General features: G+C 38.6%; 1 protein-coding gene across 4 annotated transcripts in view; it reads left to right on the top strand.

The window, feature by feature from the left end:
* DUS2 (dihydrouridine synthase 2) overlaps positions 1-25,955 on the top strand; it is a 62,790-nt gene extending 36,835 nt beyond the window's left edge. The window contains exons 16-19 of one of the 4 annotated variants that reach the window (XR_003253996.1): positions 2,559-2,604; positions 3,218-3,281; positions 4,040-4,131; positions 22,242-25,955. The gene's annotated coding sequence lies outside the window, so the exon portion shown is untranslated. Of the gene's footprint in view, positions 1-2,558; positions 2,605-3,217; positions 3,282-4,039; positions 4,136-9,198 lie in introns of all 4 variants that reach the window. The other 3 variants (XR_003253995.1, XR_003253994.1, XR_003253997.1) reach the window with 3 other exon arrangements.
* The last annotated feature ends 1,075 nt before the right edge of the window (positions 25,956-27,030 follow it).

Genomic DNA, 27,030 nt, shown 5'->3' with positions numbered 1-27,030 from the left:
AACGCGAGGTTAAATGTTGGCGGTACAAATACAGAGTTTGAATATCAAAATCATAAGAGTTCCCTAGTACTGCAATTTTAGAAAGCTGGCAAGTGAACCACATGTCAGCTCAGCTGCTCTCCAATTCAAAGAGTAAGCATGCCTTGGGTTGCTGGGGGCGGAGGGAGGATGTTTTTTGTTTTGGTTGGGTTTTTACTTACCCGTTATGACCTGCAGAAGGGCATACTTTTCAAAGACTTTAACTAGCAAGATTGCAAGAGGCCCCAAACAGGTGCTAGCTTGAAAGAAGCCTTCATTCACAAAAGCATTTTATCACCACTTCTTTAATCAAACCTACAAGCTCAACATACTTGAGAGAGCCGTTACCTTATTAAACTGGGGTCTGCTTATATTGGGACTCAGAAACAGAAGCAATGTTGATGAGATGGCCTGTAAGGCTTAAGTTTCCATCTGTACCACAGTGCAGGAGGCTCATGTTTGAGGCTTTTATTCAGAGTCTCTGATGACAAAGCTGATGAAAAACATTAAAAGCAACATGCAAAGCCTTTGGTGAGGAGGGAGCGCCTTGTGTATTGTTAAACAGCAGTTGCCTAGGTCAGGTAAGGAGAAGAATTGATGAGCTCCAGAGGGAGCCTAGTCCAGTCATCCTTACTCAAACAAATATTAACCTCACTGTCTTTATGAGAGGAGGCTGAAAAAATATATGGCATTTGTGGTGTTCACTTAGCTCCAAAATGAAAATGTCTGAGTCGTAGGAGTTAATGTGAATCTGCCATGTTAAATATCTATTAGATAAATAAATAAATACTTCTCTCTTGCCCTGGCTTGGTGGGAGAGTCTCTGTTTTCCTTTTTTAGAATGTTCTTGTCTGACAGATATCCTCTTGTGACAGTTTATAAAGCACTGTAGTGCAAATTTGACATTTTACTCGTTTTGACTTAATTTTCCTTGTTAGTCTCCATGCATTTTTTAATACTTCAGCTTGACATTGTGTTTGATATGAAAAATGAGCTTCTTGTTTAACTGCCTGTAAAAATTCTTGCTTGCTTGGTCATTGTAAGTWAAAGTTTCTATATCTTTCTATAATTTTGAGCATGGATATTTGATTGGTATTCTGATGGGTAGAGCTGACAGAACTGGATTTGAGTACAGATCTTCAATCTGTGCTTTTAAGTCCCGTTTTAGAACCATATAAACATTTTACCTTTCCTTTAAAGGGATTTTGTCAATGTGTAAAATTACCTATGCAATGTTAGGATGCTGCCTGTGCATGCCTGAATACTTGCCACCATGTATTCTTTGTACATGTGTCAGCAAGGATTGTTAGCATTTGCTCAGTATGTGAAACTTCTTAAAGGGAAACTGATAAAATGGTTTCCCACATTGGGGTCTAAGAAAAGAGAGAGTTATGAAAGTACTGAAATAAAAGCCAATAATTTATTACCTTTTTTTTTTTTAAGTGTTGGAAAACTTTCTCCTTTTGAGTTAGAAAAAAAAAGTAGTATCTGATCAAACTTCATTGGGAAGCTTCTCAGTGACTTTGTGGTTTGATTCAGTGCATGCTTATATACTTAGGAAATGAACCACTGCAATTTTCTTAAAGTTTCTCAGGTAGCAAAGAAATGAATGCCATTTAGTACTTTACTGTTTCACTAGCTCTCTGAATCATTACAAGATTTAAAGCAAATTTCTTGGCCATCTGTGTATCTTCTCTAATTACTTATTCGTACACATTCCAGGCAACAAACAAATTAAAAAGTTGAAACCATTGTCATTGTTTTCTTCTCGCTGTGCTGAAATAGAGCCAAATACTGGACACCAGACAGAACACAAGTAAACATGTCTGGGTAGAGGTACCTATATGAACCGCAAAACCCATGAGATCTTGAGAGTGTTAAAAACAATGTGGGACAGTTTCACTTCAGCAAAAGCATACATTTATTTCCCCTGTATGTCATACAATGCTTATTTTTTGGGGGTTGTTTGTTTTTTTTGAAAATTAGTTGAACGTTAAATGTTATGATCTTTGGGTGAGAGGGAGTGGCAGATGGAATGTTCCATTGGGCCATCAGAACGACAGGATTTTGGAGAGCTGAAATATTGAGACCGCGGGATTAAGCAAGTAAATCACTGTACAGTTAGACCGTGATGCCTACCTGCCAGATCATTGGCATGGTAATTCTACTTTACTGTCTTACTGCCCTGTGACATTCTCTTATTACTACTAATACCAGCTTTCTTATTTAGCACTGGCTGAGCATGGAAAACAGTTGTAGTACTTGCAGTGATTATAGCCCGTAGGCTGTATAAATAGTGCATTATGAATACTAAGTTAATAGAGATTTAATCATTTATTTTCTCATCAGGCAAAATGCTACAATGTAAATTGTAAAATCAGTGGTAGTTTGCTAACAGTACAGGTGAAGATTTACGAGTGAAGACTATGCAGTGTGACCTGAGATGTGTGTGTATCCTATAATGGCAGTGAGGCTGGGGTCAAGGGTTGAGTAGAGCAAGAAAAGTGAGAACTAACCACTGACTTACTTCTTATCACACAGTAGTACTGGTCAGCATTTACCTGTAGATTCTGACTTCAAAGTCATGGTAAGCCTTTTTCCTAATGTTCATACTCAGTATTTAAACTGTTGTGAGGATAGTGCAAGGATTCTCCGTTCTTTGTTAGAGACATGCTGTGTAAAACACCATTTATTTCAAATGATGCCCTATGCCATTGTACAACAGAAGCAAAGGCAGCTCAAAGTTTGATGGACAGAGTTTCCATTTCATTTCTTCTTGCGGAGATAGATATGCTGAAGACAAACAGATATACTCCACACCCACCTTGTTCATTTTTTTCATATATCTTAATAAAAAAGAAGGTGATATAGATGAAAAGGAGGTTTTCCAGAAAGGGTTGATGTATTTCCATGAAAGGAAGAGCTAACCTCATCCTGTTAAAAAACATCTTGCATCTTCACCTATTACTGCTAGACTACCATTAGGCTTACCATTTCCCTCTCAGCCCAGCCTGTAAATTCAGCAGATCATCTGGTTGGAGAGAACGTTTCGCCCACACAGTTCACACTCTTCTCACTTCCCCTGTGCTTTAAAACCCCACATGCTGACATCCTATTTGGCCCAACAAGACAGACAATAATGATTTTTCTGTATGAATGTATGTACAAAAAGTGAACACTCTCCTTAATAAATTTCACAGGTTTTATGAGAGCCAAACCTGATCCTCAAGCCATGAAATCTTCCCCTCTGGCGAAATGAGAGAGGTAACATAGTAGCTTTCTTGTTTTAGGACATTCTAATCCCCTAATTATATTCTTGCAAACTAGATACCTGGGGCCAGTGGAAAATGCTTCTGTTCCAAGGCCAGAACTTGCACCTGGGTCTGTAGTTTATTACTGCTAGTTGCAATTTTTTTTCTGTAACACGTATGTGGTCTACTCTTACTCTCCTCTCTGTGATATGTATTCCCAGGCAAGCCCATGATAAAAATACCTTTAAGAAAACAGGAGGAATATCCCTCAGTTTAGTATGCAATCATACTCCATTTTTCACAGTTATGAGATCCTCTTCCAGACTCACAGACAGTTGCTAACTGTATTCCATCTTACATTAAGAAGTTTAGTTTGCTTTTTTACAACTGTGACTTAATTGATTTTGATTGAATACAGCTCAGTATTTAGAGAAGAAATCTTCTTTACCTTTTTAACAGACTTTGGGATATTGAAAAAGGCTAATCTTAGCTTATTGAGGCTACTTTTCCCTCAGGTCAGTCTGGGGGTGGGAAAAGAGGGTCTTCAAAGGGTATGTCAGAATAGCTTCTGCTCTGAGTTGCTTTCTTGAGGGATTCTTAGAGAAGTAGCCTCACTAAGATAAAGTTAGCTTTTGCAAATACCATCCTTTTGTTCTACCTCAGTATTCAGAGCAGGCATCTCAAGCTGAACAATCCTTATATCTGAACATAAATTAACAGTCTTCTTGTTATTCCCCAAACTTCTGTTACAAGACTTTCTTGCATCCCTAGGTCATATATGTTGTATTGAACTCTCATGCCTGAGTTACCAGAACAGTATTGTGCACGTGTTGACTTCCATTCAAGAAGGGGATAATGAAAGAGTAAGTAAGTACAGCTATCTGTTGTTTTCCTATCTTTTCTTGGTAATGACTGCTTCCATAATAGGGATCAATAAACAGCACAAATATCTCCTCCTCAACTTCTGTAGTGTACAGTCTGTAGCATTCCAGTGGTGTCAGTGCTGTTTTTTGTTATATTACTGCATCATGCTATAATTGGGGTGCTCAAGAGCAAGCGCATCTCCCTTCAACAGAGGCATCTAGCGGAAGGACAGAGCTGAGAGCGGCCACCGCCCTTGTTGGTCCCAACAAAATCTGCCACAAAATGTTAGTCAAGGTCTAAAGTGCCTTGACTGATTTGTAAAGATTGGCTATAACAGCAATGTAGCAAGAATACATCAGATGAATTATGAAAATGGAAAACCACAACTGGATAGGGAGCCTTTTGCTCTAACACCTGCACTCATGATAATACATTGCAGAGTTAAGGATGTTTTAACTAAAGCGGAATGAACTGCTGGTTACAGTCCAGTTCTTAGCGTGAAACATCCTGTTGACAACCTCAGCAGAAACATCAGTGGTAGAAAATGAAAAGAACAATTAGAGTATTTTTTAGTCCTTTCAAGTGTAGTATCTTCAGTTCAGGACTCAGGGTTAGCGATATGTGCTTCTGTGGAGTTTATGCTATTGCTGTCTATTATGTAGTTGATCTCCCCAAAGAATTTAAGCATTTTCATTCTTTGACTCTTTTATGCAACTTAGCACAATCATTAGTGAGAAGAGAAGGTACAAACTAACTGGATGTGTAGTTGTCTGATATGCTTCCCTGTGATTCTAGAAATGGAACTGGGAAATGTCTAGCATACTTCTATCTAATATACATCCTATCTAATGACTGCTCAGTATTTTGTGGTCAAATTCATAACCCTTGCATAGTAGGTAAAAGCTATCAAATTTATTCTGTTATCGTCAACTCTTGTAGTTTTACAAAAAACTAGTACCAAGAGGATCTTCCTTGATGAGTGAGGAAGTGGCATGATCTGTCATTAGTTTCCTCCTAACGAGAAACAAGTATCTTCAACCACATCTTTAGACTCCCACGCCATTGTGGATATCAAGATGTTAAGCTTGGTTTATTTTAAAGGTCATCATATGAGATCTAACACACAGTTTCTAAACTATAAACAAAACAAAAGTCCMCAAAAGGAAAATATAGATTATCAAAAGTGAGTGAAACTTAATACCAGTGTCTAAAAATAGACTCTAGCATTATTTTTATGGCTTAAAAGCATTAGCAATTATGCGCAGGGTTTGTTTTTGTTGTGAGATGAAGTTCAGGTCTGTGTGAAATACAGTTTTATTATCTGTATTATAGCAACACCCAAAATAAGCGAAGTGGTAAGGGTATATGGAGCAACTGCTATGAAGAATTTGTTGTCTAAGAGAACAAACGTGAAAGCTAGGGCAACAGGATATACAATATACAAAGTGTGGGAAGGTGGGGAGGAGCACAAAGCTGACTGACCCATTTTTCACAAGAGTGGAGGAGAAGCTGGAGGGCATCTAGTAGGCTTTTTGTGCTCCCTGTGACACAACAAGATGGGTGTGGCAAAGGAGGAGGATAGATTCAAAGAGTGGACTCAGGTCATAATCATGACATGGGAGAAAGACAAATTTTACATATAGCAGCTTAAAGAATGTGTTGTTGGGTGAACTGGAGAGAAGTTAAAATAGTCAGGGATCTGGAAATGGGGTTACATAAAGCCAATGTCAGGAGGTAAGAAGGATTATTTACCATCTCCCTAAGTGCTTACACTGATGATCAGTGTACATCCTGTCTGTGGAGAGGTTCGCCAGCATTTTGGTCTTTAGAGCTCTTTCAGGATTTTCTTAGAAGAAAACAATTCTATTTATCATTTCTACTGTCAAACAAGAGGATGTCCATATGAGAACTTGCTGCTTCACTTTAAGATAAGGACACGCAGATGGTAAAATCATTAGTACCAAGTGGGAACTGTCTACAGGCTCCTCCATTATAGTTATCTGGTTAAGCTTATCCTGCAGCCAAGGGATAGGTGCAGCACAGCACAGGCTTGAAGACTGAGCTATACATGCAGCACAGCACAGCAAAGGCCTGTGCCTACTCAAGTTGACTGTTATGTGGATCACTAACTCCTCGATGTACAATAGTCTTCTAGTTAGGATCACCCACTTCACATATGGGAAACAGTGACGCAGTTTCTTATATTTGATTCCTAACAACAGATTATTTAAAATGGAGATAAGCATTGTTTTAAGTTTTTGCTAGCTGATTGTAAAGCTTCAGAGTGAATTACATATACAGTATGAAATGCTGGATAAATCAGATGGATTAAAGTAACGTATTTTGGATCTAAGTTCTCACAAACTTAGAAGTCATTTAGGCTTGGAATTTTGGCTCAAGCCTTTTTCTGCTTGAAATTTTAAAATTGTGTACTTAAAAGGAAGGAACTGGTATTCAGTACTCCACGGGGACTGCATGGGATTGTTCATGAAACATATTATACTTCTGCTGAGATGGAGATGAACCAAAGGATTCCAAAAAGAGGTATTGAATGACCATCAACTAAGGAAGATGCGATCTGTCCTTGATTCTCATAGGTGTACTAGAATGACATTACCTATGCTGCCAGTATATACTTGGGACTAATTATTCATGAAACAAATAACACACACTTCTCAGACATTCTCAAAGCTGCCAACTAAACCACTGTAGCATTTAATTCAAATAAACATGTCAACAATTTCTTTCTAAAAAAGAAAAGGATGGCGGTATAGCATCTATTCTGAGCACTTTCATTAACTTCCTGAAACTCACCAGTAATTTCATCTCTTTACAGTTCCAGTTCCTTTGGTAGCATAGACATGTGGTATGTTATCAAGGCTCACTAATAGACTGTGGTTCAAATCAGTTTGGCTTACGCTGTCCTTGCCTCCTGCTTCTCAGTGCAATCTCCATTGCTCATTATCTCCTCCACTGTGCCAGCGCAGCTGCTTGGTTGTGGTTGTTCTTATTTTTCGGAAGAATCCTTTCCCTGATCTGATTCACTCTGGGCTACACAAGTAACAGTGGTGGCACAACAGCAAGCATGGAACCTAGGCAAGAATGGGTACGTAGGAATGGAGAGTGCCTATGGAAGGGAAACATGGACTGCTAAAGTCAACATTCGTCACCTAGGAAAGGTCAATACAGCCACAGCCTCACTAGCTTCAAGCCTGCAAAAATCTCTCTTCACACCTAACCTTTGCATTTGTAGATCTTGTTTATATGCAGGGTTCATATTAGTAAAATCAGAGTTGTGATTCTGCATCAAATTATCTCTACAAATGTTGAGAATCTTGGAAACAGAGCCCTCTAGAATAAAGACCACGGTTCATTGGGAAACAGTTTGCTCTGCAAGTACTGTGATTTCTGAAAGCAACTAGGACAAATGTTGTTTCCATGTAATTGAAGTTGTATTGTTAAAATACCAGTTAAAATGACTGGCTACTGGTAGAACAGCCAGGCCAAAACAGATCTCAGAGCTGGCTAAACTGCTCAAGTATTTATTCAGTTTTATAGGACGTCATGCACCCCTGCAAGGAAATCTGTGCTGCAAGGGTTCTGCTAGCAATAACTAATGTAGCTGCTTTAAAACCATGCTGGCTATTCCTGCATGAGCTGAACCTCTGAAAATGCCTATAGTGTACATACACTCTCAATCATGGTGGGAAAAATTGTTGGGAAGGTATCTGCATTATTTGACTGTAAAATAGCTGTAATGCTGACAGAGTACCCATCCATTTTGATACATATAACAGCAATCCGAGTTTATGATGGAAATCTCTGTTCCTGAGGGTAGATTGTGATTTTAGGAAATACTATCATTTAAAAGTTAGACATTTTATTGCCTCTTGCTAGTCCACAATAGGGATCATGGGAACTGATAAACAGTTCAGTTAAGTGTAGAATCCAAAATAAATACCATGTTTTTTCTCTTTTGTCCTCCACCTATTGCATCCTGAAAAGGAAGAATATTTTGAAATAATTATTGAATCCACAGCACATTTGTAAATGTTTGTTTAGGGAATTTAGTCCTGTGGAAAAGGTTCGGATTAGTATCTCTGTAGGCTGAAGTCCTCTGCTTATGATTCAGATACAATGCAGCCATTGTTTTACAAGTGTGTTTTATGGAGTCAATTCTAGACAGGTAACCCTGACATCTCTTCCTGACCCTGCATCGCCTTCTCAGTTCTTCATGTGCAACTGTGTGTACAACTATTTGGCTAACTAGACTGAGGAACTGATGCAGGTTAAAATTAACACAGCAAAATATGGTGTTTTTGTTGGGGGGATTTTTCTGATGATTAAGGGCCACTGCCACCAGAAGAAATGGTCATGAAACTGTGCTCTTATTCTCATCTTGGATGACTGAACCAGGCTGTGCGCAGAATGAACAGTTCCTGGGCTATCCAAGGCCCCACGGCTCACATTACCAGATGCTTTGGACAGTATCTTACTCTTAAATGAAACGAAAATAGACATTCTTTTCAGTACAGAAGTGGCAGCTGTAAGTATTTAAAGAGTAGATATTGGCAACTACAAATGAGCTGAAATGGAAGCTAAGTAGATACTTGCGTGGCTAACAGACAAATACCATTCTTGTACAAAGTGAGTTGTCTTTCCTGGCAGTATGGCAGTCAGAGTTGTTTCTTGACTATATAACTCAGATGCTTTGCCTATTCTGTAAACACATAAGATAACCAGATTTACTATTTTTGGAGGGGGTTAGTCTGCAACAAACTAAAGTTATGGCAACTCAAAACATGGACAAAGATCAAATATATTTAATCATGCAGCAGTTTCTGAGTTAACTGTTTTTAATTGTAAAATATTATTTTACAATATATCTGCCAGAGGCTAAACTTTACAGATCATTAAAACATGAAGACTTTTTCCAAATGGTCATCAGTTTCTCTCTTTAAAGAATCTGTCATATAGATGCCTATCCCCTATTCTTAGGGGCTCCTAGTGAAATTTTACTCCTTTCTTCTTTAGCTAAATCATGGTATTCATTCATTTTGTTTCAGGGTATTAATTGCCATGGTAACCAACTGTCAGTGAAAACCTTGTCCAGTCTCTAAAGTAACAGGAGCCAACAAAAAGAAATACTTTTCTTTCATTCCTTTCCTATGGTTGTCTGATCACTTGCCACAGAAATCAGATTATTTTGACAGAACCAGGTTAGGGAGTGGCTCCATGTACAGTCAGACTGGCCCATCTGAGGGGACCTGGCAGCTCTAGGCCATGTGAAGGAGTTCACCTCTTAATATGGATCAGCTGCAAACATCTGACCATGTCCTGAAGTTCAGTCATGCTCCTTCTCTGTTCCCTCTCACTTCAAAGCAAGGAAAACAGAAGTTCCGTTCTGAAGATGACTTGCGATACCAGTTCTCCTTTCCAAAAAGAAGAGGCCAAAGAAATATTGAATTGATGGCCGATATGATTTCTGAACAATAAGCTTGAAGTTCTGATTGCTCTAAACAGGAAAATGAGTTGATCCTTTGATTTACTTGGCTGTGAGTGAAGCCAAGGCTTGCAGAGAGATCCTCCACCCTGGACTGGTCCCAAAGAGCATGATGGACGCCAAAATGTAGAGAGAAGGCAAAGGTTCAGGGGAAAGATTTGAAAGAAAACTTATTCCAGAATCTGCACTAGCCTCTTTTCAATCCTCTTCGATCATCCTCCTGAGGATCTGTTATTTCCCAGACTAAAGCAGGTGATGATAACTTCTCCAGCATGTCTTTCTAATGAATCTAAGCCCTTCTTAGAGCTGCAGGGATAGGTGGTAGACAAATTAGACATTGCTATCTGTGGAGCCTATAACATATCTGGGAAAGCATATTAACTTTTTGACATTATTCACTCTAACCTCTAAGGCAGTTTGGCAAAAAAACTACAGTCGGCTGCAGTCTCTGTGTTCCTACCACATCTAAATAAGTCTTGATAAGATAGAAGTTATTTTAAATAACTTCTAATTTATGCGTTTTAGTCTTTATTTGACTCCTGGCTCCATACTTCTGTCTATAGAATAAAAAAACCCAAACACAAAGGATTGCCAAGAGTCATTTCTAAAGGGAAAGATGTGGGAGGGAGGAATAAAACAAAAATGCCTCTCTGTTTCCTAAAACAAAAGCATATTCTTTGGAATCTCTTTAACTGCATATAGTTGTTTAGTATGTGAAAGGTATTCACTCCAGAGTCCTGCTGCCCTTCAGAAAATTTACCAGGCTCTGGCAGTATCACTGGGGAGGCAAATGTGACCTGTAAACAGACTGGGAGTTAGGGATTACCTCCTACCTTATGCCAATACAAGTAYTATATTATATGGAGTAATAACTTAGCTCAGCATTCATAAAAGTGGAGAATGAGCAGCTGCTTAACAGTTCTTTTCTGAGTGTTATAGAGCCTTTAAAAATCTGTCTATGAATTTTTTCCTTCAAATGCTTGTATTGTGTAATCTGGTTTGGGAATAGGCAAGCATACTGGATCTTGGAAGTTTGTAAATTTATGTGTGCTTATAAAATAGTCTGCATATTTTAATTTTTAATTTTCCAATAAACTGTAAGAGTCAGTAACAACAAGTTTGTTCATACAAAACCAGTATGCAACTGCAGCAGCATCTGGGGTGGGAGGGAGGAGGAGAGACCCCCCTTGCAGACTAAGCAGAATGAGTTTATTGTAATGCGATCTCGACTATGCATGAACCTTTTTAAGTGGATGACTCCTTGGTCCCCATAACCTTCATAACACACGTCTGAATTATAGGTGGATGTTCTTTTTGGAAAAAAAGGACAACATCATGTCATGTGTGCACAGGCAGAATTCTAACTGATTTCACTAGGAGTTCTGAATACCTATCACAGAGAATTTTGACCTTTTAAAAAAATTGGAATTTTAATAAGAACTGTCTGTACCACACAAGCCCTGTGTAAAGAAGCCCAGTTTTGCACATTTAATATATATGAATTTGCAAACAAGAAGCCAGAAGTATATATTTGCAAGCAAGTCACTGAGTTCTACTCAGACTATTTAAATGGAATCCCCATGGTTTCAGTTTAATAGAGTTTTATTTAAAGACAAGTTTTGTTGCCATCGTTAACTGCTTCTTTAACCACTTTCCAAGAATTATCCTTTAACTGCCTTCCTAGAAAAGTAGCAGACACATCACTATGCTCAGACAGTGATGGCTGCTGTAGTTTGATGAACACATCTTTTGGTGTCAGTGCTCCTTAATCCCCAACCATTCATTCCCCACATCTGTGTCACTAGCTCAGTTGTGGCAGTACAATTGTTCCTGGGATTTTGCGGTAAAACAGATTACAGAATTGATATAGGTTAAAAACAACCTTGCTGTCACACATCCCACCCCTAACCATACAAACAGTTGTTTTGGAGGGATGAGGGAGGAAGAGAAAGAAAAGGAAGGGAACAAGCAGCCAGGGGCAGGGGGGTTAATCAGCTTTGCTGACAAAAGAAGTATTCACCAGACTACATCCTGTAGATATTTACTACCTGGTTGACTTGGATGTCTTTGCTAGTAGAACTCTAGTAAAGACTTGCCAGTACAGCTAGACCAAGGAAGTGTAAACCATGCCCACTTGTTCCAGCAATAAATACCTCATCTGTCAAAGGGGAGATGTGCCATTATGGAAGTGATGTGGTGTTTCTGTAGCCGGCCTTGGTGAGATAGGAGCGGTCTGTTGGAGCTGCATCATGAAAACTTATGTGTGCACAGACACCATGGCCTGTCCATGTGAATACATATATTTGTAAGGCAAAGCTGTTGGTAAAAAAATTTCAACAAGCCTAAACAATTTGAGAATTCAAGTTCCATTTTCAATAGTAATATTGCAGACTAAATCCCACTGACTTATAATGAAAGACTGATAAATATATAAGGCATTTTGGAATGGAAATTTATTTTTGAAGTAATTTATATACTTTAGACAATTTTACTTTGTCTGTAGCTAAGGCCCTAATCCTACAATGAGCTGTAAATAGTCAAGCTTAATTTCAAGGCAATGTGTGTGGTTGTCAGGGTTATCATTTGGGTTAATTAGGAAGAGCATTTTGGAGTTACAGCTTTGTAACTAAAACTCAGAAGTTGTCTTTGATGTGGAACTTTTTTTTTAACTTGTAAAATGAAAACAATTTTTCTTTAGCTGCTGCCTGCCAGTTTTGCCATGTCTGAGGAAAGATTATAAAATCATTGACTCAGCTGTAAATTAAGTCATATTATTTTAAAATAAATTCCCTTTGCCTTTTTAAATAATGACAGCTCCTGGTAAGCGTTCTGAACTTCATACAGCTTCTCAGTTTTCACCAAATTTTACTTTACCATTCCATTGTCTCTTTCAGTAACAAGAGGCAAAGTCAGTTTACATAGGATAATAATCTCACCATAATCTTGTATTTTTAGAACTGAACTTTTCCCCCCAACTTTAAAAGACAAAACACTATGTGAGCAGTTGACTACTCTATTCATATTCCAGCTGAGAACAGAAAGAAAAGTTTCAGCAACATCACAAATAAACCTTTTTCTCACGAGACTTGCAGCATATTTTTTTCTGACAGAAAGCGTTCAGATGAATATCCAAACTTTTAGATGTTTATCTGAACTATACCCATATTTTTTAACCTTTTGTGGCTCTTATTTATATGTGAGACCAGAAAATACTCATCAGGGCTACGACTTGGAACAACAATCATCCCTTGAGGACAGGCTGTTTGTTTTCAGAGTTACTGGTGTGAATTGTGGGGAGGGGGATAAATCGATGTATTGCTGGCTAAGTGCTTTAAAGATTCTCTCAAAGGGAATAAAAATTTTGTTCATGAAAGATCACCTAAGCTTCAGTACATTTTTCCTGATGATTTACTATTGCATATCGCTTATTTCTGACAATGATCCTTTGAAGAGATTATCTTTCTGTTTGCTGAATGCAGAATGTCACTCTAAAACTAAGTAAGCTTAACAAGAGAAAATCCTATAGCAAATAATTCAGTTGCCCTATCTTTATCACTTGCAAGAAACCTCATTATTTACTTTTCAGACTTGCTTTCTCCTAGTTTCACTATTGATCAGGCTTATCAAAGGTTTTCTTCTAAAGTTACTCTACAACAATGTAATCACAGCATTTATCCTTGAGATACCATCAGTTCATTTAAAAACTTGTTCACTGTTCYTTTTACTAGCATTTGTAAAGAACATTGATACAACCGCACTAAAGTGTTTCTCTTGAGCTATTGCCCCTTGTGGGCATGCACTGTTACTAGTCCTGCTCTTGAGCTTTTGTTTCATGACACAAAGCATTTGGCAGCAGTACTAACTTAAGATATCCTTGGTCTGCATTGCTTATTCCCATCACTACGCCACCCCCCAACAGTTGCGCTGACATAGCTCTTTGCGGGGCCATGCTGTGAATCAGATCAGGGAACTTATCTGACCTTAAAAACAACAACAAAAAAMCCCTGCAAAAATAAGGAATTAAGCTGGGTCAGTTCCCTGATCTGGCTCTCAGGGTGGTCTCACAAACGGTTGTGCCAAAACAGCTCAGCAGATGGCATGCTCCTATGGTACAGAGGGAAGGAAGAAACCATTAAGCTGGTATTGCCTAACACCATATTCTTATTAGTCTCAAAGTACAAACAGATGTACATATTAAATTTATTTCCTAGTACTTGTTGTTCCTCCTAATAACCTCAATAACTAAATTGCTGATATTAGGTATAAAAGAATAAAGAAAGTTGTTTTCAGATGGTGGATGTTATAATTTATCATGTAGTCTAAATGCCTTTATTTATTCAAATTGATTAAAATGGTGTTGGAGAAAGCTCTATACTTAAAGTATTCAGCTGGCATTAACGGCCATCTGACTAGCTGGTGCTGATCAAAGGGTTGCCTCTTTTGTTAATTATTCTTTAATTGCTAAATTAATATAATCTTTGGCTTGTTATCTGGCTCAGTAAAGATACATGTTTAAAACAGTATCAAAGGTCCTGCAAATGGGGTCAGGTCTGGCTCTGTTCCCTAGATTAGTGTATGTTCTGGCATTCATTCAAACTGAACCAGTTCCAGTGATTTCTGTACTGTCTGACTTGTGCTGGCTTTTCCTGCAAGGTGTGTAGGTCAGAAACCTGTGATTGTGCATTTGCTGCCTTGCATTCATTCTCCATAGATTGTTCTTTGATCCAACCTGCAGATACCACATGTTTTAAAAGCGTTTTTTTTTAATCTCTCTACACTTCGAAGCAAGATAAGCAATTGAAAATTCCAGTTGCAGCGGCAGATTCAGCCTTATCTCTGTTTCTTTTTTAAGCTGGGTAAGCTCAGTTGGTACAAATCACAGTTTTTATGGAGAAGGTGTGCAGAAGGTGCAACAACAGAGGAACAGAGGGGCTATAGTCAAAGCCCCGTCCTTCACAAGTCTGCCATGGCTTCATTGCAAATTAGGCGCATAGTGAGAGAGCTCCGGTACATACACAAAGGCTACCTCAGGGGACTGGCTCTGCGATGTGGGCACGTGCGTTGCTGGTGAAGACGACTAAGGTGATGAAGTCACTAAGCAAGATACAGGTTCCTTCCTGATTTTCCGTGTAGATACGCATTCAAAGTGAGTTAAGAAAGACTTGCTATTTAAGCTGTTTGGGCTAACATGGCTTATTTTAACTGTAACTGACAAGGGAGTGATCACTGTTTCGCTCCTGCAAGCTGTGCAGGTGGCTGTGAGAGGTAATCTCTTTAGCAATCGGACACATACCCATAGCCTCAGAGGCAGAGAAAGCAGGACAACAAACCTCTGCTTCCAGAGGAGAGTGAATCCATTCCCACCACTTCCCTTATGCTGCCTCTGGCTGAAAATTAACACAGCAAAAATAAGTGAAACATTTGTCATTTTCTTCTGGTTTAGTGAGTTAGGTCAGCTCTCCAAGGGCTATATGAGGGAAGGAACATGCAGAAACCCGCCTTTGCGTGGCAGGGAAGTGTTAGATTGGTGCACCTATCTCACTACACCTTTACTCTGTTGGTTCTAACGATCTTTAACAAGCCAAGCTGGGTGATTTGCGACTTACCAGCTGAAAAATGTTACCATTCCCTTGTCAGAGGTATCAGATTTAGTGAAGTTTCACTTGTTTAATTTACTAGCTGCCATATTAGTGTAGCCTGAATTACAGTTTTAAAGTAAATTATAGTCACTATTTAGGCCATGAACTATGGTGCTCGTATAAAGATGGTTAGCCACTGACGGTTGGACAGCTGATGGTCCTAAGGATGGTTCGGTAGTACCTTATATCGAACTTGCACTAAACTGAGGTAGCTGAGGTCCCTCCATTGTGCCATATACTACCATATAATGAGCCAAATCAGGGAACTGACACAAAAAAAATTGCTTTTTTTGGAGAGCTGTTTTTTAACTGGCTCTAATCCCTGACCTGACTTACTGCACAGTGCTCACATCAACACTGGGCAGCTGAGGGTAGGGTGGAGGGCCAGACCATGGCAACTGTGAATTAGGTCGGTTTAAGGTACTGTAGAACCACATCCTAAACTGAAGCAGAAAAAATATAATAGTTTCTATTTAAGAACACTGTTTGAGTATTCAAGCCTTGCATTTCTCAGTACAACCACTACTGGGAAATGGAGAAATATTAAGTACAAYGAAGTTTAAATCCTATAAAATCTTAATTTAGTTTTTAATATCAAGCCATATTTGGGCAAGTTATTTTATAAATATTGAAGTCGATTTCCCAAAAAGAAATTATTCCCACCCTTTTGTTTAAAGACCTGTCACTCTGATGATTTTATGGGTTAATTAGTTCATTTTCTCAACTATATTTATGGGATATTTTCCCTTTAACTAGTTCGACCCATAACCTCATGTTCTGAGAGTTACTTAACCTTTGATCTTGTACAGTTTACTGGCAACCATTCCTTTCCTTTTAGGGTCCTTCCTATTTGTGATTCTCCTAGAAATATAAACCATGTATAGCTTTTATTTCCTAATTTGAAGTGTCAAATGGTAAAATGATATTAACATTTAATTAACAGAAGAGTTTTAGATATCTCACAAAGTTACTGACACTGGAAACACTGTACATTAATATTAAATGTTTGAGGTGATTTACTGTAATAGAGTTTGTAATCCCATGTTAAATTCATATTGAAAGATTCATCAAACTTATTTTCCTACTAAAGGATTGCTACAGGAAAGAGTTAACATTCCTTAGATACACTATATGAGGTTCTCTGCTGTAACAAATTTGGATTTCCTTCAAGTTTTACTATAACAGTATCATTTTTTGGTTTAGAATTGTTTTCTACTCTAAATCATATTGAAGCTTAATTTGAAACTTTTACTGTCAATTTTACAACAACCTCAGTTTAATTTGTTAGGGAATTTCTAATCACAAGAAACCCAAGAAATCCAGTAAGACTGTTTTTAATACTCTGAAGGTATATAAATATCAACTTTGAAACTATTTTTAGTTTGATCTTTTGTCTGATTCACTGCTACATACCAATTGTTTTGCACCAAGCACAGTCAGAGCCTGGCAGCCAGTTGAACTGGGTTTACAACTTTGGAAGCTGCTAGGCGGATAACTTTCATGTACCGTCTTGACTGGAAAAGACTCATTTACAGTTTATGGTCATACTATAGCAGACACACCCCTCCCTTTGTGATAATAAATATGAAGCAGTGTTCTGTGATAAGGATCTTTAGATCTATAGACCATTTTTGGAGGGTGCTACTGTAAAATTTCTTAATATAGGTAAGATATTGCTCAGGCAGTTTCCCATTTGGTGCCTCTGGTGTTTCAGAAGACTTTTCCTTTTAATCTGTTTCTTGAGCAACTGTATAAACCCAGAGGATTAGAGTCTGCCTGCAGGAGAGCACCAAGAAGGGCAGCTGTTGCTCTCTTCAGCATTTTTTGCTGAGCAAAAGCATGTCAAAACCATCAGGACAGCTTAATGCTACTACATGCTAAAAAAGTCATGCATTAGAGTGATTGTGGGTACATACAGTCCTGCTGACTACTTCCTGCTGAATCCTTGCCCAGCAGAAACCACTTCATAGCTGATTGATTGTTTCTTGTCTTTTAATTGAGCAAAACTGGAGAAGATGTATATGTTTTAATTCAAATAGAAAACTAACTAGCAGATTCCAGAGACTTTTCCTTTTCTTGTCTGTGAGTACATTTAGTTCAGCAGAAGGATTTATTTTAAGTTAATGAAGAAATGCTCATGAAAGTACTGGCACCTCCCTGTATTTCATAATTTTATATATTAGTTTATAAATATTAAAATAACTTTTCCCAAAATAACTTATTCCCATCCTTTTGTTTAGAAACCTGTCATTCTGGTGACTTTATGGGTTAATTAATTCCTTTTTTCAACTGTATTTATAGAATATTTTCCCTTTAACTGCTTCAACCCATAAGCTCCTGTTCTGAGAGGAACTTAACCAAATGCATACTGCTACTACACACACTGTTGCTAAAATACAAATTATTCCTCAGGATTCTCCCCTTGATTAAAATATTATTCTTTTTACATGATTCAGAAAACGTTTTGGACTATTTGGGTGCAGACTGAGCAAGACTGGAAAAAAGACATGTCTGTTTTTATTTAAATAGGAAATAGGCTGATATCATCTTGATATCTGTTATCACCAGCTGGTGTGCCATGAACATCTATATTTACGGTAACAGGATTGCAGCCATACTACTGTAATCTTTTGAAAACATGTCCTTTGTTGTCCTAGCTTGGATTTCATTTTGGTACTCTCTATTCCTGCTGTATCAATGGCTGACAAAATGGAGTCTGTCTATATGGCTCCTATTTTTCATTAGTTTATTTGTCCTAGTTGTGTGCAGGACACTGTCTGTGGCACCTAAACACAAGCGTGTTCACTCATCTCTCTGCCTTATTCTTCTCTTGTAACATCTTCCTCTTCTAGACTCTTTATTCATAACTTTCTGACTTTACATTAAAACCCTTATTTCTACTGTTTGCCCATTTTCTTTGTTTACAATAGGATAAAAGTTAGATCCCACATCAGCAGTAGATATTTGAGCTGGAAAAATGATCYGTCTTTTTAATAATGTTTTGCTTGGCTTTTAGTCTATAAAAATAGAGTAAAGGGAGACAAAATAGGCAAAACAATAATCTTCAAGCTTTTTTTCCCTTGTAATTAGATGAATTCCCAGTTGGAATATCTTTCTTCCTGTTTTCTTGATTTTCTTCTCAAATGGTCATTTTAAACTCTCTCTCTTTTCCTGACTTTTCCCCCATTGTATTATGTTTATGAAGAACTGTATCTTTAAAACTTCATTATGTCCCTATCAAAGAACACATTACTCTATGCCATGCAATAGTTCTGAGCTTCTTTACATCTTGGGGGGTTTGGGTAGAGGGTTAAATTTTTTTCCTCCAGATATGTTTGTTTCATAGCAGTCATTGCTAAAACTCAGGTTTCTTTTAGCCTTCCATCCGTGATAAGGCCTTGAAGATGGTTTGCAGAAGCGTATGGCATCTGTTCATCTTCAGGGTATTGGTTGAAGCCATACCAGATCAGTTCTGACCAGAACCTGTTCCCAACCAAGAGTTTGGCAGCGTTAGTCAGCAGGCATCAATATAACCAAAACATTTCCATATCTGGTATCGTTATTGCAAATGTCAGCTTTCCTACTATAGAGCGAAGATCACTGGAGTGTGCTCAGTGGAGTTCAAAATGTAGGGCACACAATCTTTTGTAGGTTGCTGCCTAAACTGTGCTTTTGTGCTAAGTACTTTTCTTCACTGTTTTCAACCCAGCGTCTTTCACAAACCTTTCTTCCTATTGGTTTTGTAATAAGAAACTTCATTTTTCAAGGACAAAACATAATTTTGCTGTGTTTTTGCTCCCTCATATTAAAATGTTTTAAAATTCCATTTGTTTGTCTTCAGCTTTCGGGCTCTAGACCTTACTGGTCAAATATACTTGGTCTCTTTTCTCCTGGATGTTATAGCTACAGTATGTAGGGTTTTTTTAATACCTTTTTTTAATCTTCCACTCTTCATTATCCCATAATAGCTTTTAACTTTGGTATAGTGCCTTTCAATTACTGATCTTAAACTCCTTATTACCAATCACTTGGTCTTTTAATAGAGACGACCAGTTTCCACTGACTTATATTCTCTGTCTCCCAATTGTTACTACCATTCTGGACTTGAACTATTATGACAGTAACTAGATGTTATTTTCAACATTACAGAGAGTAGCCTGCATGCTGAGCAATTTTCTAATGATTCATTTTTGCAATTGTTGGCTACTTTCTGATCAATCAACAGATTGTGAACCTTGGTATCAGCAAGTGCTTTATAAAAGAACAAATTAAATAAGAAGAAAAATTAATAGAATTCAGTTTTGCACCAGTAACTCATGCAGTCTTGATTCCTTTAAAATGTAAACTAGATAACATTTTAAGTGATAAAGCCGTATATTCTGTTCCTAATCAGATCTGCAGTCTGTCAAACCCAAGCAATTTTAAGAGCGTTATTCAGTGATGTACATGAGGAAAAGATTTAGGCCACTGAAAAGTCCGTATCGTGCTTTAGAATGGAAGCATCCTTTATTTTAACATGATTCATTGTGAATGCCATTGTTTATAAAATTGCATCAGACACATTTAATTTCTTAATGGGCAGGTAACTTATTTAAGTTTGGTAAGAACCTTGTAGAATTATTGGAGATAAGACTGCTCAAATAATGTAATAATGTTGAGTTTAACAAATTCAACCATTTTTCTTGCCAGTTTTCTTAATCTGAAAATATTTATTCTGTAGCTTATCATTAGTTACCTCTTTGTGGCTTATTGATACTAATCTTTCTTAACATATGGGATCACTGGGCCACGGCCACCAGAGGAGTATGCATTACATCAAATACAAGAGACATTAGATTTATTTTGCATTTGCAGACAGATCATTTGTGACATGCACGGTGAGATCACACTGCACGTTTAGACACTTACGGCCTTTTTGATAATGAAGGCACAAATACTGATCATATGATTTGTTTTTGCTCACTAACTAAATGACAAGAATCCTCAGGATAAGATTTCTAGTCTGAATATGTGTTAAAAATTAGTTTTATGTGAGCATTCACTGAAACTCACCTGCTTTGGTCAATATAAACTAACAGCTAAACCAATCTTTATACATATCTGAGAAATGAATACATTGGATCTGCAAATACTGCAGAAGTAAATTAATTTTAGAAGAATGAACCTTTACTGAGTAGTATTCTGCCAGCACTTCCTGGGATCTCTTTGTTAAATGAATAGCTCATTCTCCAGCTTGGAACAGTACTAAGATAGTCTGTATTTTATCAGTTGTTTCTTTCTGTGTTTGGTCTTTTCTGCTTTCCATAAATCTTTAATATATAGCAGTACCTTTATCACACAATCCAGTCTGATGTGTAAGGAGCCAGAGGGCCCACGAACCCTATTCCTGGTAACAGGCTGGGGCAGAAAGGTACCAGGGCTAGCAGCATAGTACCAGATAACTGCCTGTAGCGAGGATTGATTCTGTGACCAAATCAAATAGTTAAACCTCCCGGCCCTTGCTCTGTCAAAGAAGAATCAACTCTCTTGCATGCAATCTGGAGAGCAAGCGAGGCAGAAACGCAATCAACTGAAAGCTGAGGGGCAGAGCTGTTAATGAAAACTACTGCTGACTATGTCAGTGCTGCTTCTCTTCCACTGCAAGGGGAAAAAAAAAAATGTAAACCACCTGGGCAGCCTGTTTGACTTTGTACCAAAATGGAGCACAGCAAAAAAGACACACAAGCACCTGCCACAGCTGGGACATGGCAGTCGTGTCCAACACCTGTTGCCTCTCAGCTGAAACCTCTTGTGCCCAAATTAAGATGGGTCAGAAAGCTCTTTAGGTGCAGAGTAAGCATTTGGTGTCAGTGTACATGATCTAATGACTGCAAAAGGGATCCAGTTCCATGAAGAGAAAAGGTAGAGTCCAAACTCCAAACTAGCAGGGAGCCTTTAAAGGGTTGTGCCACCGCAGAGCCTTTTGTTTCATGTTGGCTTAGTCTAACCTGAGACAAGGACAAAGGAGTGATTTGCACAAGGCTAACAGCCTAAAGAGTGAGCCCATCAGGCTTCACAAGGGAACATACATATCAAAAAAGCCTTAGTAATACCCTTACTCCTGTTGCTTATTATGAATTATGGTGAAAAGTTGTAATGGAGGAAAAAATGTTCTCCTACTACCTTTTAAGACAATTAATTTACTGATAAAGAAACCTAAAGAAATCTTAATTTACCGATAAGTGAATGCTGTTTATCGTTTATTAAGTTACAGTATACAATAATGTAAAGAATGCTGTAAGCACATGAAATTGGTTATGTCTGAGCTAAGCAAAGGAAATCAAATGTATATCTGTAATACAGAAGAACTGGCACATCTTAAACTGCACATAATTACACTTGAACAAAACAGAACCAGATCAGACGAGTAACTGTTGCATGTGTAGATCCTATAGTAATAGCTAGATGATCAGACATTGCAGTTCCATTTTGCTATAATATTTGTGTGATGCTCTTCCTTTTCCAGTACAAAGAGAAACATTAGCCCAAATCACCTAGCCAGGCTGCTCAACTTTTGGAACAGAGTGCATAATAAGTGTTCCAGACTTCAGAGTTCTTTCTCAGAGGCATTTGCAATCTAAGTAAAAAGAGGGACAACAGACATTGTACTATCCTCCGGTGCGAGGGAAACTAAGGCAGTGTTTTACATGACTTTACCTATGCCACTTTAAGAAAGTCTGAAAAACAGACTACAAGAAATTTGGGCTTGGAGCAGAACCCATATTTTCTATGTCCCAGTCCTGTATCTTAAGAGGAGGACTGTCTCCTGGCTTAAGTGAAAAATTCAACTGTGGAAAAATAAGTCTTAAATTGCCACCTTAGTCTTTGTATCAAGCCTAAGAGTTTTTATGAAACTTCATTCAAGTTCCGGCAAATATATACCTTATACAGACATCACTGTGTATTAAAGGAATTTGTTCTTTTTCAGGTTGCAATCTCCATTGTCATCTGATTTCACTCATAAACCACTTTAGGTTTTGTAATAACCAAGATTCCAAGGTATCTGTAAAAGTAATCACTTCAGAAGCAAATACCTGTGCCTAGAGTGTCTTTATATTTGCATCAATAATGCAGCTGATAATTCTACTTTGCTTTCACTTGATGATTTGAGAGCAAAATATTATGAATAGAAATGCTGTGGAGACGGACACACAGTTAAGAAGTGACAGATATCTAGACCCTTTAGTCTTTCTAATGTATTTGTGATGGTAACCTTCAAATGGGACAATTCCAATCTGCTCCTTAAAACTATAGAAATATAAAGTAGCAGAAAACTTTATGAAGTAATGTCTGCTTTACATGGAAGAATGTTAAACAAACAATAAAGTAAAGCAGTAATTGTTTAATGCAAAAAAAAATTGAAGAAAAATATAGTAATGTGTACTAATACAACTTCAGTATGTTTAGGGGAACAAGGAAACTTCCTGGGGAAAACTGTAAAATGGTTAAATGACACTCTGTGACCTCATTAAGTTTTTATGTAGAGTATGTGTTTGTCAACACACACCTTGTAGGCAAGCTTTTCTTTTTTATTTTGTAATCTTGTTATTACAAATGCCCCATTGATGAAATGCTGAATGCGCTATCTAGGTAGGAGCGTTGTAATTATCAGTCATGATATAGGGAGCCTTAAAAGGATGACTGCAAATTTTCCCTGAAAACTTAACATTTATCTAAGTCCACTCAAATCACTCCTTTTTACTTTATCTTGTTACCATGTATTCTAATGTCTGAAAGAGGACAACTCCTAAGTTTCCTATAAAACTTTCCTATGCAATCTACTTTTGTTTTTGTTTTCTTTTTAATTCCCCAATGACAAAAGTTTCACATTTCACTCAGGCACTGGTAATTAGCCAAGGAAATTATTTAAAATGCCAGATGTCACATATTAAATATAAATAACCTATGACCTTGTGTGCAGAATGCAAGCTCCTTTCCTATATGACTGCTGAATTTAACTTTCTTGAACATAGCATATTACACTCTATACTGAAATAGTATCTTTCTCCTACTTAACATCATTCTGCATACTTAAAAAGTGGATTTGCCTTGGTAGCTGTGAGAAATAACTGCTGTGATACTTGGTTTGTATGCCATCTTAAAATGTGTTTGAGGACATTTCATATATTCAGATTGGAAAATAAACATGCTTTAGGTATGCAGCTTGCTGTGTTTCCTTACTTAAAAAAAAAAAAAAAGAAACAAACAAACTTGTTGTACTCATGCTTTTTTCAATAGTAGCTGTAAAAAGCGTAACCATGGATGCAGCCAAAGAATACTATCTGCTGATTCCAGGAGTCTTTCTCTGTGCTTTCTCATCTGCCCTTTCTGTGGCATGCTGGTGTGTGGCTTCTAAACAGGTCCAGACTCAACCACAAAAGGGAACGAGATCAAGCATGTGAAATACAACCTTGTGCATTATATTCTTAATTTGGGGCTGTTTGGTTTATTGAATCATGCAGAACGAATGCCTGACCATGCTTCTTCCAAAGCCTATTCTGGCTCCACTTGCACAGCTGGGTTTGATTTGCTGCCCCTAGGAAGGGGGGAGGAATCCCTATTACTCCAAGACAAATACAGATCTGGGATGTGGCTGCAGATCCAGAATTCCTAGCTATCCAGCATAGGATGATGTGTGGAAAATAAAACACAGCACAACGTAGCCCTCAGGTTTTTGGAACCAAACGTCACAACACGCCTAGAAAATAGCCCCAGTTTGGAAAGGATTCAAATACCACAGGAAGAGTGTTCTTTCCTTCTCAAGGCACAGCAGTAACTCCAGCTTCTGACCGGATCAAGGTGTATCCCCATCTGGATGTAATAACACTGCCTAAAAGCAGCAAGGACAGCAACCATCTATGCATATAAAATAAATAAATAAAAGCACCTCTCCTGACAAAAACGCCAGTGAAATAAAGTTGCCTCTGTTGCTGCYACTATTTCATCATTCAGCAGCAAGTGAAAGCCAAATCAGCCATCCATGCGGTGGACTTCAAGCGCAGAGGTTGACCTAAGCCCCTGGAAATTGATGTAAGCCCACGTCAGTCTTTTCAGGGCTTCTGCCAACTCGCTCCCAGTCACGCCCCAATTACTCTTTAGCTTTCTGGAAAGGCTTTGAAGGTGTTTTTCCTCTTACAAAATTTAAATGCAGAAAGCATGTACATTTTGGTGCAGTAGGACAGAGACAATAAAATGAAAATATAGTGAAGGCAAAGGATATCACTGACAAGAAACAGGAGTTCTGGACTCAAAGACTGTTGGATATACTGATTTTGAAATAAAGAAAAAAATCCTAAAGTTTACTGTAAACAACCATAAATTGCTTACAATTCTGCCTTAACTTCTACATATTCTGTAAATTCTTATGTTGTTAGCTAGAAGGCCATGACATAACCAATTGCTCTGTGTTAGGCTATACAGTCTTTTTCCCTTTTAACTGACAGCTGTTGAAATTTAGGTAGGACTTAAAGCACTGCCTAATGGCCTGTATGTATCATAGATTTGTGAATGAATACCTGGCTCAAGCAGGGGAGAAAAGATTTGTCTTACAAGGGGAAGGAATGAGACAACGAGGTACAAATTTTTAATTCAGCACACTGATTAGAAATATACTCTGAGCACCTTACCAAAGGACCTGGATGAAACGCTTGTTTCTGTTTCATTGTCCACTTATAAACAGAACGAGCCTGTATTTTTCTCCAGAGACATACATAATGAATAATCTACTGGTATAGCAGAACGGGAAACTGCTATGGTTACTCCACGTGCTGTAATTTGACACAATTATCTAACAATAAGACCAATCTAATATTTCTACTTTGAAAACTTAAAAGATTGCCTGAAAGATTTCAGACAAAAATTAGCTGTTAAGAACCACACTCTATATAGCATATTATAATGAAATGTTCATCATAGACTTGTTTTCATTCAAGAATACATGAGGGTTTTTCTTTAACCTTGGTTAATCCAATTACACACTCTTTTCCAGCTTGTCTGGCTACATGACCTTGGATTTAAAGGCAAAAAGAGGTTACAGGCCAGCTGGGTGTGAGCTTATTTTAAAGATTTGGGCTTCTTTCAGAAAAGGAGGGAATTGGCTACCCTAGCAAGAGCATCAACCTTCTGATTTAAGTACTGCAGAAACAGTACGTGTAGTTGCTCATGTATGTTTATGTAAAGAAATAGCTAGTCATGTGTGGGAAATGACAATAAAGAGGATGGTGTGTTATGATATTAAGCAAACTGTAAAAGCACGGCTGCTCTCTGTTCAGTGCCCTAGAAGCAGCTTCCTGTTTTCACTTGGACAAACTCCTCCTGCCCTGAGTGCTAGAGTAATGCTTTTTTAATATTATGCTTTGTTTCCATCAGAATCGTGAGGGCATAAAGTAGCTTTCACTTACGCTTGCTTTCTTCAGTATAGATTACCGATCTTCCTTCTGAGCACAGGGACTGATGGAATTAACTGGACTCTGAAGAGCCCCCTGGACTGAGAATTTCACACTGTAGCCAACTGATCTTCTTGCTGGCCTTCTTTCCTCACTTTCATTCCCAGGGCTGTAAAGAGAACATCTAGCTACAAAAACATGCGAGGGATTGTCCCATGCCCGTCTGGATCTGCCTCAATAGCAATAAACATGGCAAATAAATAATGGCAATAAAAGACTCTGTGCAAAGAAACAGCTTGCTTTTCCTAGCTGCACAGCACGTGGTGAGGGATTCATGAGGTTGCTGTGGGACTTCTTACACTGCAAGTTCCAAACACAGTAGGTCTCTGCAATTAGTTTCTATAATGCTGCCCATGCTGGGAATGGGTGTTCCTGCTATGAGAGCAAGTTAAGCTGGGAATTTTCTTTTGCCCTTTTATTTTCCTTTTAACCTCAGCATGAGGTAAAATTACACAAGAAAGTGCATTATTGGGCAGAGCATTCTGAAATTCCTACGCTGCTCTTAATGACTGCGTGGGTCCCCTTACTGATGGGTGCACATTGCAAAAAATATTTTAATTAGTCTCATTACAGTTGCTTCATCTCTGCTGTTTCCAAGGAGTCTGGAAGGTAAACAGCTAACAGTTTAAAACACTGTGGCCAGCATTTGTTATCCAAGTTATATTCCTCAGCTGATACCAGCCTACCTAATTACTTTAGTCATTAACTGGTACTATACCAACTTAACCTATACCAACAAAATACCATTTGCTTGCACGCAATTTTTTAAGACTCTAATACAAAACCCTCACCCCCCTGCCCCAAAGGATTTTACTCCTTTATCTCCTCACAGGTGGAAATCTGCGATTCTTATTTGCGCCTGACAGCGCGGTTCCACACGCGGACTGCTGCAGACGCCTGCAACAGCCATTTCCCCGCGCGCCCTCGCGGAGCGGAGCGCAGGGCCGCGGAGCCCAACGGCCGAGCCCCGCGCGCGCGCACACCCCCCGCCCGGCCGCGGGCAGGCGACACGTGGCACCCGCGCGGCGCGGCGCCGCTGCCCCGCCCTTTTGTGCCCAGCTGGCTCCGTCCTATTGGGCGCTCGCGCCGGGCCCGCCGAGCCGAGCCGAGCGGCCAACTACAACTCCCGGCAGCCCTTGCGGCGATGGGAGGTGGGAGAGCGCGCGAGACGGGCACGCCGCGCCACGTGATCGGCCGCGAGGCGTCGCTCCTCCCGCAGCGGCATGGGCGCGGGTCACGAGGAGCCGTTGGTGCCGCCGACGTCACCCACCG

Source organism: Apteryx rowi, unplaced genomic scaffold (assembly GCF_003343035.1).
Source record: "Apteryx rowi isolate R43461 unplaced genomic scaffold, aptRow1 scaffold_28, whole genome shotgun sequence".
NCBI lineage: Eukaryota > Metazoa > Chordata > Aves > Apterygiformes > Apterygidae > Apteryx > Apteryx rowi.
This window is presented reverse-complemented; position numbering and strand designations above follow the sequence as displayed.